Source organism: Pezoporus occidentalis, unplaced genomic scaffold (assembly GCF_034315485.1).
Source record: "Pezoporus occidentalis ecotype Australia unplaced genomic scaffold, CSIRO_AGI_Poc_V1 ctg145, whole genome shotgun sequence".
NCBI lineage: Eukaryota > Metazoa > Chordata > Aves > Psittaciformes > Psittacidae > Pezoporus > Pezoporus occidentalis.
Genome location: NW_026913263.1, coordinates 1,821,035 through 1,835,549, shown reverse-complemented (window position 1 = coordinate 1,835,549; position 14,515 = coordinate 1,821,035). Strand labels below are relative to the sequence as shown.

The 14,515-nt window shown below is 49.3% G+C and overlaps 1 protein-coding gene across 2 annotated transcripts in view; it reads right to left on the bottom strand.

Moving 5' to 3' along the window:
• Nucleotides 1–8,578, bottom strand: part of SFMBT1 (Scm like with four mbt domains 1) — an 83,859-nt gene extending 75,281 nt beyond the window's left edge. The window contains exon 1 of one of the 2 annotated variants that reach the window (XM_062610239.1): nucleotides 8,497–8,578. The gene's annotated coding sequence lies outside the window, so the exon portion shown is untranslated. Of the gene's footprint in view, nucleotides 1–1,107; nucleotides 1,217–8,496 lie in introns of those variants that run through there. The other variant, XM_062610238.1, reaches the window with a different exon arrangement.
• Nucleotides 8,579–14,515: the final 5,937 nt, after the last annotated feature.

The window sequence follows — 14,515 nt, the reverse complement described above, 5'->3', positions numbered from 1 at the left end:
CCCTCCCGCTGCCGCTGCCCCGGCGCCGATTCCTCTCCAGCCAGAAGTTGGCGTCCCGGGGCATCCCCGGCACCTCGGCGGCCGCCCCGGCCGTGGCACCAGCAGCGGATTTACGACTTCAGGTGCAGAAACGGCGGGCAGCGCAGACCGACTCCCCGAGAGACAAAGGCTTTCGTTCTCCGGAGCGGCGGAGGGCGCGGAGCCGCCCGGGGTGCGGAGCGGCGGCGGACGCGGCGCGCACACAATGCCCGGCCCCGCGGCAGCGCAGGCCCCGCAGCGCGGGCGGCGTCGCTGCGGGAGAACCGGCGGCGCGGCCGCGGAGGCGGATCCCGCCCCTCTCCCCCCTCTCTCCGACACCCACCCACCCAGAACGGGAGGCGAAGAGCCGCCCGCTGACGGGCCACTTGACGGGGAGCGACGCCAGCCGCTGCCCCGGGCGGGACGCGCGGCGCGCCAAGCGGAGCAGAGCACGGCCGCGCCCGACGGGGGTGCGGAGCGGAGCGGGGTTTAAAGGTCCCCTTCCACCGCCATTTTGAGGGGGAGGGGGGCGAACGAGCGGCGCTCGGTGGGCTCCCCCCCCACCTCCCTCCCCCGTGGCCGTGGCCAAAGACCGGCCGCGCCGGGGCGGGGGCGCGGCGCGCACAAAGTTCCCGCGGGGGCCGGGCGCGTGCCCCGCCGGGCGCACCCCCCCCCCCCCCGACCCCCCCGCGGGCGCGTACCCGACCGGGAGGGCAACTTCGGCCCGAGCGCGCCGCGGGACGCCGAGGGCCGAGGCACCGCGGGCCCCTAGCGGGCGCGCGCCGAGTTGCGCGCGGGCAGTTGCGCGGCGGCGGCCGGCCAGCCCCGCGCATCACTCCGCCGCGCGGGAGATCGCGCGCTCCCCCCGCGCGGCCGCCGCCTCCCCGCCGCGCTCCGCCTGCCTCTTCCCCCCTCCTCCTCCTCCTCCTCCTCCTCCTCCTCTTCCCTCGCCGCCTTTTTTTCCCCGCATCCAAACTTCGGGAGCCCGGAAAAACCCTCCGGGCCCCGCGCCCCGCCGACAAAACGCGCCCAACAGCTGCGCCCGGGGCCGCTCCGGCCGCGCACAGCCGGCACCGCCGCCCGCCTCACCTGCGGGGAGTTTTTCCAGCCCTGCGCCGCTGCCGGGGCTCGGGCTCCCCGGCGCTCCGCTCACTGCCTCATTCCAATATGGCACGGCCCGCCAGAGCGCATGCGCCCGCCGCCCGCCTGCCTCCCCCCCCTCCCGCCCCTCCGCCCTCCCCTCCCCTCACGGCTTTTCGGGCGCTCCGGCTCCCTCCTGGCGCGGGCGCGACGAGTCCGCGGCCGCCCGCCCGGCCCGCCCGCCCGGCCCCGCAGGGCCCGCCGCCGGCCCCGCCCCGCCGCGCTGCCCCGGGCTCCTGCCCCCAGACACCTGCTCCCGCCGCGCCTGGGGCAGCCGTAGCCTCGGTCGCCGGTAACGGGACGCGCCGCCGCCGCGACTCTGCCGGGGCTGGCCGAGGCGGGGCGGGGCGGGCGTCCCCGCCCTGCCCGGGCGCCTTCGCTCCGTCGCCGCGGGCCGGGGCACAGCCCGGCAGGCGGCCGGTGCTTCCTGCGGGGACCGCGGTCCCGTCCCCGTCCCCCCGAGAGAAGTCATCCTCTTTTCCCCCCCCCGCGATATCCGCGGTCGGGGCGCGGGGCTCGGTGGTGCCCCTTGTGCGCAACCACTGCCCTCCCCACGGGGCCGCGCAGGCAGTCGGGCCGCGCCGGCGCCGCAGTTTGCAGGGCTCAGGCGGGCGGCACCGGTCCCGTGTCCCGTTTTCCCCCGCCCAGGGTGGGGACCGGCGCCCCGCACACTCGCCGAGGCTGCCCGCGGCGTAGCGAAGCGAAAGAAAAAGGAAGCGGGTTGTGCAACACCGCGCTCCTCCTGCCCGAACTACGGCGGCGAAGGAGTGGGAAGGCGGCGGCCCGCGGCCCGCGCAGGCGGTGCGCACCGAGGCGGTGGCGAACGGCGGCGCGGGACGGCGGGACCTGAGCGCGGAAAGCCCTTGCGCTTCCCGGGAGCGCATCCCCCCGCCGTGGCGGCGGAGGGCCGAGACGGCGGGGGGAGCGCTGCGGCCGGTCTCCGCCGGGAAGGACGCGTGCCAGGCAGCTCGCAGTGGGGCAGGCTCACGGCAGTCTTGAACATCCGCGGCAGGGTTACCGCTGCCTACGTGCCCCAGCGTTGCGGCGGACACTAGTTGCTTGTAACTGGAAATAAGTGTTCGGTGGGGAAGAGCGGATCGGAGAGAGCCGAAACCATTGTCTCCGAAGTAGCGAAGTACCAAGAAATGGACAGAGCTCTCGGTGCCGGAACAGCGGCGGGAAGAAACGATGTAACCGGGAACTTGCTAATTACGCGTCCGGCGGCAAATGACACACGTTGCGCTCTCCGTGCGTGGTGGCACCGAGAGATACACGGGGACCGGATGACTCCCGAGCGATACAGCGCGAAACCACGCGGGATGTGCACACCGCGCACCCTCACAGCGGGGTTTTTGCTCTGCGAGCAGACGAGAAACCTCCGTTTCCCGCTGGCCTGAAGTTAAAAAGCAGAGTCGTTTCCCCCTGCGCTCGGGCGGGAGCGCAGCACGCCCGGCTGCCCCGGGGCAGCGGCGCCGCGCCCGGGCTCCGACCCGCCCTGCAGCTCGGCACTCGCCGCGGCACTGTCCGAGGACGGTCCCGCCGGCGCCGGAGGGCTTCTCGCCGCGGTTCCGCTTCCCGGCCCGCCCGCTGCCCTCCCGCCGGGGCGCGGCGAGGCCCGGGCCATCCGCTAGAGGGGGGTCTCGCCACGGCGATGCGGGTGCAAGCGACTCTTGAGCCAACCGGCCCTGCAGCCGCCACCGAACCCCGGCAGGCATCGGCCGGGTCGCCCAGGGCCACCCCCTGCCGCCCCGGCCACGCGTCTCCCCGCCGTGGGTCCCCAGGAACGTCCCCGCACTCCCCGTGAGTGACGGCAACCGCCCCTTCCCGCAGCACGAGCTGCTAAAACTGGGTTCCCGTCCTGCAAAACCCCAAACCCGTGTGCGACAGGAGGAAACACCAAAACTCGGGTATGGCAGAGCCCTCACACCGGCAAAAGCAAGAAACCAGCTCTTCCATAAACTTTCGGGTGAGCCTGGAAATTAGCTTTTAGTACCTACAACGTGGGAAGACAGTGTAGAAAACCAAACACGATCTGTACTGCAACACCTGAAAGGTCCCGTTTGCCACTGCACGCTCACTTCTGTGTCATAGTAGTTGTCAGTCACAGCAGGGTAGCTATTTACAAGACGCTCAACTGGCCAGCCTCATGATACATTAGCTTTGTGGCACTCGTGATGTTTTAGAGGAGGTTGAATCTTCCTTTCTGGACATTCCTCTGTGTCAGTGAATGTCTCTAGACACTGGGCTCACACACCACGCACACACACATCATCCCACGGGGATTACATCTCTTTATATCCCCTCTGCAAGAATGGCAATTCATGAGATGCTTAACACCAGTTGAAGACTGGAAGACAATCTGGATAACTTCACTGTGCCCTCAGTGCCTTGCTTCTGTCCTCAAGGCTCCCCAAGCATCCCCTCTTGTGAAACCAGGAAATTTCTAACTTCCAGTCTAATTTATAGCCATTTGTTCCTTATCATTACTATCCTTCAAACTAATTTTACCTCACTGATATTTACCTAAAATGTCCCTATGAATAGCACTTAGATCATCTCTCAGTCTTTCTGCTGTGTTTTTAATCTTCTCTTTAAATATGTTTCCCAGTCTTCCAATGTCCTCTAAACTTTCTACCCCACAAGCGCTGTTCTAAACAAGGTCTGAACAATTATATTAATACCTCACTGTCTACTGAAAATACCTCACTCGATGCATTCCAGAATACATTAGCATTTTTAAGACCACATTACAGAGGCATCATAGTTACCCTACAACCAATAATGGATTCCTCTCCTCATAATCTCACATTTGATGAACCCCTGAGCTTACTTGCAGTTATTCTAATTAATCTTTAAGTGCATGACTTCTTGCTATTACATTCCATCCCATTTCTGGTACACCAGGCAATAGATCATCCTCAGCCATTCTGCTAGTGCACTTTAAGAAGGTACTATGCCTTAAAAAATGTGTCTTGTCCTATTTTTAAGATGATTTACCATCCAGCCTGCTCCGAGGTTTCCCCTCATCCATGGCAGCAACCCATCCACACCTTTGCCCATGTCAGAAGGGTGGCAAACACACTGTTCCTGGAAAGCAGCCTGCTCCTGAGCCTTTCTCTGGGAAACTTCCCACCACAAATTTCTGAGTACACTCCACTTCCTCAGGCAAAGGTACCGTTGGCAACACACTGAACCACAGCAGTTCACCTCCTTCCTACAAGCTTGTGCTTCACGCAAAACAATCCACGTTTCTTAACATCATCAGTCTCCTAATCATTAAAACTTTTTTTCTTGTTTACATCAAGCGATTAAAAAGGACTTCTAAAGTTTCTCTAACCCCCTTGGTACTCAAATCATTAAGCTGTGTATTGTTAGCATCACACCATCTTTTCCTTCTGTCCTTCCCTCATTTTAAGTAAAGCTTGTTTTGAAGCTACGTTTTCCTGTGCTTATTCTTAAATGTAACTCATGGAGCAGAGCATTCCCATTCAGTGAAGCGGGCATAATTCAGTTACAGGAACATTGCAACTGCCAGTGGAAGCAAAACACAGAGGCAATTGCTCTAAGATTTTAACATATGTTAATCTGAATTAGATACAAGTTGGTTAAAAGTTTTGTCCCTACTTCCAGAGTAGATTTGCTTGAGTAAAGATTGTGAGATTTGACCTAACACGGACATACAAGTACTAAAGTGTTCTTACTGGAATTACTGTTTGTATCTTATGTGGGGAAAGATAGTGAGATTGGACCTAATACAGACATATGAGTACCATATACTGGTCTTACTGGAATTACTATTTGGATCTTATATGGGGAATCGAAGAATGCTTCTGAAATCCTGTGAGCCTTCATCACCCTCATCTGCAACCCAGCCCCTTAATGGGGCAAAGGTAGGTGTTTGTGAGGGAAACAGGGGCACTACCAGAGCAGCAGGGCAAACCCACATGGCCCAGGATGCTCAAGAGGCAGCTGAGACCAAGCCAAGTCCATCCAATTCTCTACTTCATAGGGAGTTCAACACAGTGGTTTGAACTCATTAAGTTTTCCCTGACTATAGGGACTTTCTCAGCAAATGTTGATGATGTTTAGCTGCTAGCTTAGAACTGCATGTCTTACTCCAAAATATATAGCGTTTTATTACACTAAAGAACAAAAACTGCTGAAGACTTTCTAGCATTCAGTGCTCTCCACTGTTCCCATGGGCATCAATGTACAGCTCGTACTTTTGTGATAATAACCAGAGACATATGTTGATGTATTTGCAGTTGCCATCTCTGTGGTCAGTGAATCAGACTAACTCTAACCCAGAAGAAAACCTCCTGTAGGTGACTCAGTGACATCCCTGGACTTCTGTTTTGCTCTTCCTGTTTTCAGACTTTATTTTGTCTGAAAATTATGTTGGTTTTAAAGTTGATGAAAGGCTCAGCTGACAGCCCCATGAAAGACAATCCCCAAAGGAGCTATAATACAGACATGAGGGAAGAGCCCCCTTGGATTCCTCCCTTTGCTGTTGCAGAAGCATGCCAATAGCACACAAGGTAAATGCAATCCAGACCATCTGCCTCCTTCAGGCACCTTGTTAAAGATGCTCCTGCTGGTAGCAGCCTGTGCTAGATGTGCTGGTAGCTTAAGGTGTGGACATTGGGGATATTAATAGTTATTGAGGCAATGCTTCCTTTTGTTTCAAATATTCAAGACAGCTCTCTTTAAAAGGCATTTTGTTGGCATGCAGATATGCTTGATTAGGTTCAGCAGTAGGACAGGAGGAAGAAATTGAGATCCAAGTGGCTTCCTCCATACCTTCTCTTCCCCACCTGCCTGTTTCTGGTTCGAGACTCCAGACTTGGCACAAGAAGGCTTCAGGGCCCATGTAGCTCCATTATCAGTCATTTAAATAAGTGCCAAAAATGGCTACAGGGCCTTTAGTTAGATGGTTGGCTGGCAGCAGCAGAAGAAAGCATTTGTAAACTGGTCCCCACAGCATGGGACACTCACCTTCCACCTTCCCTCCAGTTCAGATTTCAGTGAGTAATGTTCACTTTGCACTTCTGCAGGGTTTAGAATTTCTCCAGTTTCTGTGAGATGTTCAGTCAACAAGTGATGGTAGCACAACAGGCAAAAGAAGGGGATTGTATTCTAATGCATGTGTCAGCGTCTACATTATTTTTCCATGACATCAAGAGGATGCAAACATTCCAGAAGACAAGGAGGAGGTTTCTTAATTATCACCTTCTCCCGGTACAATTTTTGTAGCAGTCACCTGATGAATAACATAGATGACTAAAATATTACTTGTACTTGTGGCAGGCAGCATATATGAACATTCAGACACCACTTGCTTCTTCATGTCCCTCGTGGCTCTCACATTTCTGCAGTGTGGGCCATCTCTGTATGCAAACTACTGTAACTGAACCGATATTGGCTTCAAAACAATAAGCTCCAGGCCCAATAAACTGAGAAATAAAAAAATTAAATAGAGGGGGAGCAAGTATGGTCACAAAACAGTGAAATGTTGAGTATGTCAATGCTCTATATACGTCTATCTAGAAGATACTGCAAGAAGAATATTTATAGAAAAGCAAAGCTCCTCTATCTATTTGATATTAACTTTGCTCTTTTATGGTTCTCCTTTTTAACATTTCTATCCACTTTCCAGCTTCTCACACAATTTAACTTGACATCTGTACAAGACAGTTACCATCCACACCCAGTACTGGAGTACCCTCGACTTCAGTATGGACAGAGCCTTGCTAAGATTCGCTTGCAAACACTGCCCATATTGTATTTTTCTGTATTGGACTATGATCTTGCCAATACTGATTAGCAGCTATTGGCAGGAAGAGATATAGAGAATGTTTGGGTTTTTTTTTAAAGAGATACAGATGGAAAAGAGAGGCAGAGAACATGCTTTTTACGATAAAGTTTAGATACCACAATGCAATTGTGCAAACCCAATATTGTAATTTACCTAAGAACAAATACCCAATTTATTTGCTTCAGTTTCTGGGCAAAGTGTTTTTTCTCCCCAGATTAGAAATGTTTATGTAGGTTTAGCAAATCCTGATCAGCCCAAGCCCCAAACCCAGGAAACCAGATTAAGATTATGAAGAGCAGTAAAGCAGCCTGCCTCATTTCATTATGCAAAGCGAATGAAACACAGAAATTAAACCAAGAGCAGGAAAACAACTAATACTTAAAACTGCATTGGGAATACTCCAAAGACTCATTAACAGATGAAAAAGTATGATTATCTTGTTAGGAGTACTACCACCCATATAGAAACTCTGATCAAAACAATAATTAAACCTCCAATAACAATCTCCCTGCATCATTAAATACTTTTGTACAAATAAATTAACTCTGCCAGCCAGAAACATCCAATACAGACAATTTACATCAACCAATACGTCCGAATACTCAGAAAGCCTCTCACATTCTTACCTGGGCACATGCTATCATCCTTCAAAAAAAAAAAAGCTTTTAAATAGATGATCTTGACAGCATCCCTATAAATTTCTGTATTTACACCACCACTGATAAATCAGTGAGCCATGTGGCTTGAGATAACAACCTGTCCCTTTGCCAGTGGTGAAAACTGATTCTCTTCCAACTAACACATGCAGCTGGGCAGGAATATTTATTTCTGAGCAAAGTAAATGGATGCTCAAGTGCGATTGTCGATATGCAGAATCTGGCAACAAATCAATACTGACTTTAAATAACCAATTTATGCCATTATTTTTTAATACCTATGAATCTTGTTAAATCCCGTAGCATGCCGTCCTGAAGCAGCAATGCCTTCCTAATTTCTTTTGGTTTGTGGGTTTATCGAATTTGAGGCTTTAAGAATCCTGTTATTGGTGAGTGTCAGTTCCTAGCTTTTCTCTTTTATTGGCTTCCTTGGAAATATCTCCTGAGCTCTTATATCTTCACTTCAATTTGTTTTTTTTTCCTGTGTCTGAGAAGGGTGCAGGCCTGAACTTGGCATGTGTGTATTACTGCCTTTACTCTACTACAGAGGCAACCAGAACCAATATGATTTGTGGTTTCAGGGACATAGATGAAAGCAGATATACTGAGTCTTTATTTATGTTCCCTTAAAAAATCTGAAGAAGTGTAAGTATATTAGACAATTTGCAAATTGTCTGCAAGAAACTGCATTCTTGAGCCACATAAATAGCACTGCTCATGTATATATCATCTTGTAGCCTAATTTTGAAAACCTCTAAGATCAAGATTAAAAAAATTGCCTGGATTCCTGAGGTTTGAATCCAAAGTTAGAAACAGAAATATGATGCAGAAACCAGGAGCTGAAATTCCTATAAAGCCAAAACTAACCTTTCCAGATGCACCTCCAAGAATGGACCAGGGCTGAGATACATTAGCAGGGCTTGCAGGGAACTTCAGCCAAGCTGTACCTGTTCAGGGGAAAGCAGAGTAATACAGTCTCAGAGGTGTGTTACACTGAAAGCTTTTAATAGCAGAAAGCTCAGAAGAGTGTAAAATTACTGGTTTGAAGTAGATTAGCACTGAGGAGCCTTATGTTAACATGACAGCTTAATATGCATTTTTAGGAACACCTCACAAGACAAGTTCAGCCTGTTCATGGAAGTGAGGAGACAGGAAAACCCATTGGAAGAACTGGAGAGGAAGATAACTTTGTTCTCTTATGTGCTAGACTCTACACCTTCTTTGACTAGCTATGGGTTTAGCCTTTACTTGTGAATATATTAAGCAGTTGATCAGATTTACATGTTTATTCATTTTCTCCCTTAATTTAATAGGAAGTTGTACAACAAATATAACTGAACTGCTGCAGGGAAAAATACAGGCTGCATCCCGTGATAGACACAGTGATAAGCATCTGGGTTCTTTAAGAAATGCCACCTGATTTTTGAAGCACTTGCAATATGCATAATACAGTGAGACTCAGCCCCCATGCTTACTGGTGTAACAGTTATTGCTGCACTGTCAGAAAGCAGGTCAGTCCTTTGAAGTGTCACCGAACAGTTAACTGCTTTGGGGCTTATTTTGTCTTCTTGTGTGTCATCCATTAGGAACTATCCCTGGAGAGAGGGTAGAAAACCAGGAGGACCAGCCTGATCCATTCTAACAAACCCAATATTCCTAAATCATGCTCTTTAGTTTCCCAGATTAACTTACCTCATGGATTCCCCTTTGTGCCTGGAAAGATTTATTGTTTTTATTCAACCTGAAAATCTGCTAGCATTAGAAATATTAGGATACCCACAGGTGGTTCTTTTGTCATCCTATCACTGCAGTGGGTAGATAGCAAAATAAATCAATAAAAACAATGTCTTGGTTGATGCTTGGGGAAACCAATCTGTGGTTGAATATACAGCTCAGCAACAGACTGCCCTGTGTGCAGCCAGCACTAGGCACCACAGCATCCACTCACTGGAGATCTCAAATAAGGGTTCTGGAGTTTATTTAGCTTTTCCCCACCACTCAGGCTTTTATCTAATTCTGTGGCCTTTCTAATAGCATGGTTTCTTTCTCCCCTGCCCAGATATATGCTACAGTGGTTTTTTTTTCTTTCCTACAAGGTCATGTTTTCTTGCTTTGGCTTGAGCATATTTGCAGTAAGAGCCTAATCTGAAGCTGGTTTTCAGTTGCCACTCTCTGATGCTTGTTTTCAAAGACTATATGCAAATCATGCCAGTGCTGCCTTCTGCACTTCCTCCATTTTTTTTCCTATTGAGACTGATGTGAAGAGCTGCAGTCTATTTAGAAGATTATGGTTGTTGCAGCGGAAAACCAAAGCTATTTCCAAAAGTGAAATTTCTTAGAATCAGTGTATTTTCTTCTGCTTATAATAGAAATGAGTATGAGCATTTGGAGTCTTTAGATATCCTCCCAGATATGAGAAGATGTGGGAAGAAGCAGAGTGGGTATGGAAAAAAAAAAGCAGTTGATTAGTAAGTTCGTTTACTTATGCTCTGTTAATGAAGCAAAGTGAAGACTGCTGGAGTGAAGTGAAACATAAGAGAAACAAATGGCTGTTTAGCCTATAGCTGCATTCTCTAAATTATTTCTCCCTAGGAACACAGTGGACATGAGTGGGCATAGGCAGCCAGCTCTGGCAAAGGACAACCTTTAGCTGAACTTGGTACCATGAGAACCACACAGCTCTAGGGCACTCGGGGCAAATTGTTGCTACCCCCTTGCTTGTATGGCGGGAGGCATTCCCCACCATGTATGAAAACCATGCAACATAGGCAATATATACGTATGTATCTTCTGGACTTCAGACAAACTGCCAGAGGAACATGACTCAGAACATGAGCTAACCTGAGAAGGAATGAAGCAGCGTTTCTCAAGATGTAACTGTCTCTGTGCCCTCAGAAGAAGGGTGCTTTGACCTATGCTTGTCAAGCCAACACTGATTTCATACTTGAAGCCACTGATAAAACCGGTAAAGCCATAACTGAAACAATTTAATAATTGAAGCCACTGCAGGACCTCTATTGGAAAGCGCAGCCTTGGTTTCCTGGTATTCTATTAAGGGAGGACTGCCACTGTGTGTGTTGCAGATCTGGTTGATAAATTTCTGGTTTTATCTTGAATACAGTGTGCAACTGCATATCCAAACAGAAAAATGCATAAGGAACAAACAAAGGCTGTTTCCTACAGGCTGCTATGCCTATTCTAGGAATATTTTTCAACTTGTCTATCAAATATAGGAGGTACTCAAAGGAGGTAGTCACACAATAGAAAAGGGCATCCTGTTTTCTGGAGCTGTCAGGTTTAAATTCCCCTTACTGCAGAGCCAGGTGCCCCTTTGTGTTCCTGTTGCAGCAGTGAAGCTCTGCGTCTCACTGTCAAGGAAAGCATTTCTTAATTGTTTCAAAATAACCTAGAGTGAATAAACATTTAGTTAAATAGCTAAAACATGCATACAGTGCCCTACACAATTTTCCGTGCCATCATCTGCAGCACAAGATGCTCATGTAGTGAGAACAGTCATGCCAGATATTAGGTATGAACCTGCTTGTTTACACTGCATTTCCACAGTGGTAGGGTTGTTTCAACTCCATGACAATTGTGCAGAGACAGGGCTGAGGCAGTAGAAGCCTCTCGATGTCTCAGCATACTCGAGACCCCTCTAGGAGCACAGCCTTTTTGCTTTGTTTGCACTCAACATGGATGCTCAAGGAAGCCTTACGGAGGGGCTAGGAGCCAAGAATTGGTCATCTTATTTATGAGAAACAGAATCAATGCAATTATGGAATTACTATTATGAAGAAAAAAAAAACAAAACACACTACCAAAAAAAACCACAAACAAACAAAAAAACCCAAACAAAAAACCCAAAACAACTAAACCACAAAACCAAAAACATTTGCAGTTGGCTGCAGCAAGAAAGAGTGTGGGGATTTGATTTCCAAAATTGATGATTTCAGAGTTTCCTTCGCTTTTATGACCCCTGGATAGCCCGATTTCTGGGTTTTTTGGTTCAAAAACTGGACAGCAGAGGGTGCCAAACCCCCAAGAGGGAGAGCACCCAGGCCCACTGAGCTCTCATGCATCACCTTAATTCCCCCGCGTTGATAGCTCTACTCCAGCACGAGTGGTCAGGCCACATCGAGCCACTTCAGAGCCGCATGTTCCATCTGTGCTGATAGCTGTACTGGAGTGTATTATCTCATTTGGTTGTGTCAGCACTTCCATTACAGTTTATAACCTCTTACTTTGTGGATCAATCTAGGCTATTGCCAGCCAAGTTATTTTCTCTCTGATGTGCAATTGGCACTCAATGTTATCTCAGGAATCTGAAGCCATGTTTTGTTATCAGGATGTTGCAGAGAGGACTTGCTAAATTAAAAGCAAGCACTTGATCATGCAGAGCTGAGCATAAACCCTCCCCCTCCTTGCACATGTGGCACAAATATGACACAGCCATTGATGAACTAAATCTGTTTAGCTTAACATTGTTTGTACACAGCTTTTTACTTTGGCCAAGGAAACATGAGATCAAAACATGAACAGCTCTGAAATCCCATTCTCATCCTACAATGAATTATGAAATGCAGGACTATTATATTAGCAGGCATTTCTTCCTGTCCTAATAAAAAGATACACATTCTACATTTTCTGCAAACACTACTCATGGGACCAAGATGGAAATTGGTCCTTGAGTAGTAACTAGTTACAATAGCTTCTAAGAGAGCCTACAAATTATTCTGATTGTACTTAGGAGCCAAATCCTGAAGCCTCTATTGTATTCAGATTCTTGTTCTTTGCTGGAGTCAAAAATTGCTGCTCTTGGTCCAAAGAGCATTTGTTTCTCTTTTATTTCCTGCCAGTTCCTATCCTGAGGATGAGCACTGTCAGATGGCCAACTTTACTGCTCACATACCTGATACACATAATCACCGGCCCGTTATTTCTACACTGGAGTGGGATCCATCATTCCTAACTGAAAATTTTGCAGATAACAATAATTTGTAAACAGTTATTCACTTTGAATGAGTTATGTAGGCTCCGTTTACTTAATCTAGCTATTTGTCAGCTTTATCAGTCACTTATCAACAGAAGCAGAAAGCAGGCCACATATTACCCATTCATCATCCCTCCCTGTCTCTGGAACACACGCAGTATATACTGCATGTGCCATAGCACTGGTGAAGTAGCTCATAATATAACATCACCAGCAGAACCAAGTGTAACGGTTGCTTTCTCAGTGCCAAAACCTGGTAGGGTGCTTCGCAGCAGTGATAACGTTTATATTCAATCCCAACATTTTGGCCTAACAAATTAGGTTCTTGCCAACCCGTGCCTGTTGCTGGCACTCCGGGCAGGAGGTGGTGCAATGGATTTCATGCTGGACACAGAGCACCAGACACCCCTGTGCTGTAACACAGGGAAAAGACACAGCTAGAGAGGCCCTGTGGTCCCTCAGGGTACAGGGAGGCACAGTTTTTAGTATCTTTGTGTAGCAGCACATGGTACTGAACTCATTTTGTGTGGAAAACGATCATTCTGAAGGCATGTTTTCACAAAAACATGTATTTTGGTGAAAATACATATTTTCACAAAATTACAAAGACCTGCATTTGCCTGCTGAGGCAGTACGCTGCCCTCAGCCCGTAGCCAGCAGCACTCAGGGCTGTACCCCCCCCAGGGGAGCACAACACGGTAACTTTTACACCTCAGTTAAATCAAGGAACCTGAAACACCAGCACCACCTCACCAGGCCTCCCTGACCCTCTCGGTGCCCCGGGCTGAAGCGCTGTGCTTTGACCCAAACGTGAAGCTCACCCAAACGTGTGTCCTCAGCAGTGTCCTCTCCCTGCAGACGTCTCCCCTGGCCGCCCGGCAGCCTCCCACAGGACTCTGTTACCCTGCGATGAGGGGAAGGGTCTGGGATGGGACAGGCTCCCCTCAGGCCTCCACACCCAAGATGGCCACTTCCTGTCTCCTCACCCATTCACTGTCCCTATCCCCAGCTCATCAAACTCATTTCCGAGCTTTTCCTCAGGCTGCTTTTACTGTGCGGACAGGCATCCCTCGCTGCCTCTTCTCTACCTCATATTTAACCCTGTGCAGTCCTTTTTACCTCTCAAACGTCACCCCTTGCCCTCCCCTTATTCCCACTGCTGGCAGGGCCTGGCCAGGGCTTTGTCCATCCCAGGAGTTCAGCCCAGTTGCCTCTGTTGTGGTTTCAATCAGAATTATTTTACACATCAACAACAACAACAACAAAAAAAACCACTGCAAAAATCAAGGTTAGAAGATGTCCACCTCTGCCCTTACCCAGCAGTAACGAGTTCGCTGCTGAAACAGCCACGCGCTGCCGGCCTGACGCAGAGCCGGGGCATGGAGCTCAGGACACAAACCTGAGCAGAGCAGCAGGCAGAGAAGTGGTGTTACTGTGGAACCTTTTCAGTAAAGTCTGTCAGGAAAGCGAAGACTTAAAAGCGATTTACAATTATATGCCCTCTCTACCAGCTCTTTAGCAGGGAGGTGGAAAGCTGCTGTAAGGATTTCTGGGGTACTATGGCATGAAAACGGTTTTGCTTGGAAAACAGCCCTGTGGAAACACATTTTTTTCTGTTTATTATTTTGCAGTTCCCACGAATTTGCCATTACCTATCAATTAAACATTTGCTGCTGTTTGTTTTGCCTGAGGATGTTCCTTTGTTTCTTCCTGTGACCTGGGGAGGATAGTTGTGTGGATTACTGCTGGGATTAAGCCATCCAGAGGGACCTCGACACGCTTGTGAGGTGGGCTGATGCCAACCTCATGAAGTTTAACCATGCCAAGTGCAAGGTCCTACACCTGGGTGGGAGCAATCCCAGGCACAGCTCCAGGTTGGGCAGAGAAGAGATTCAG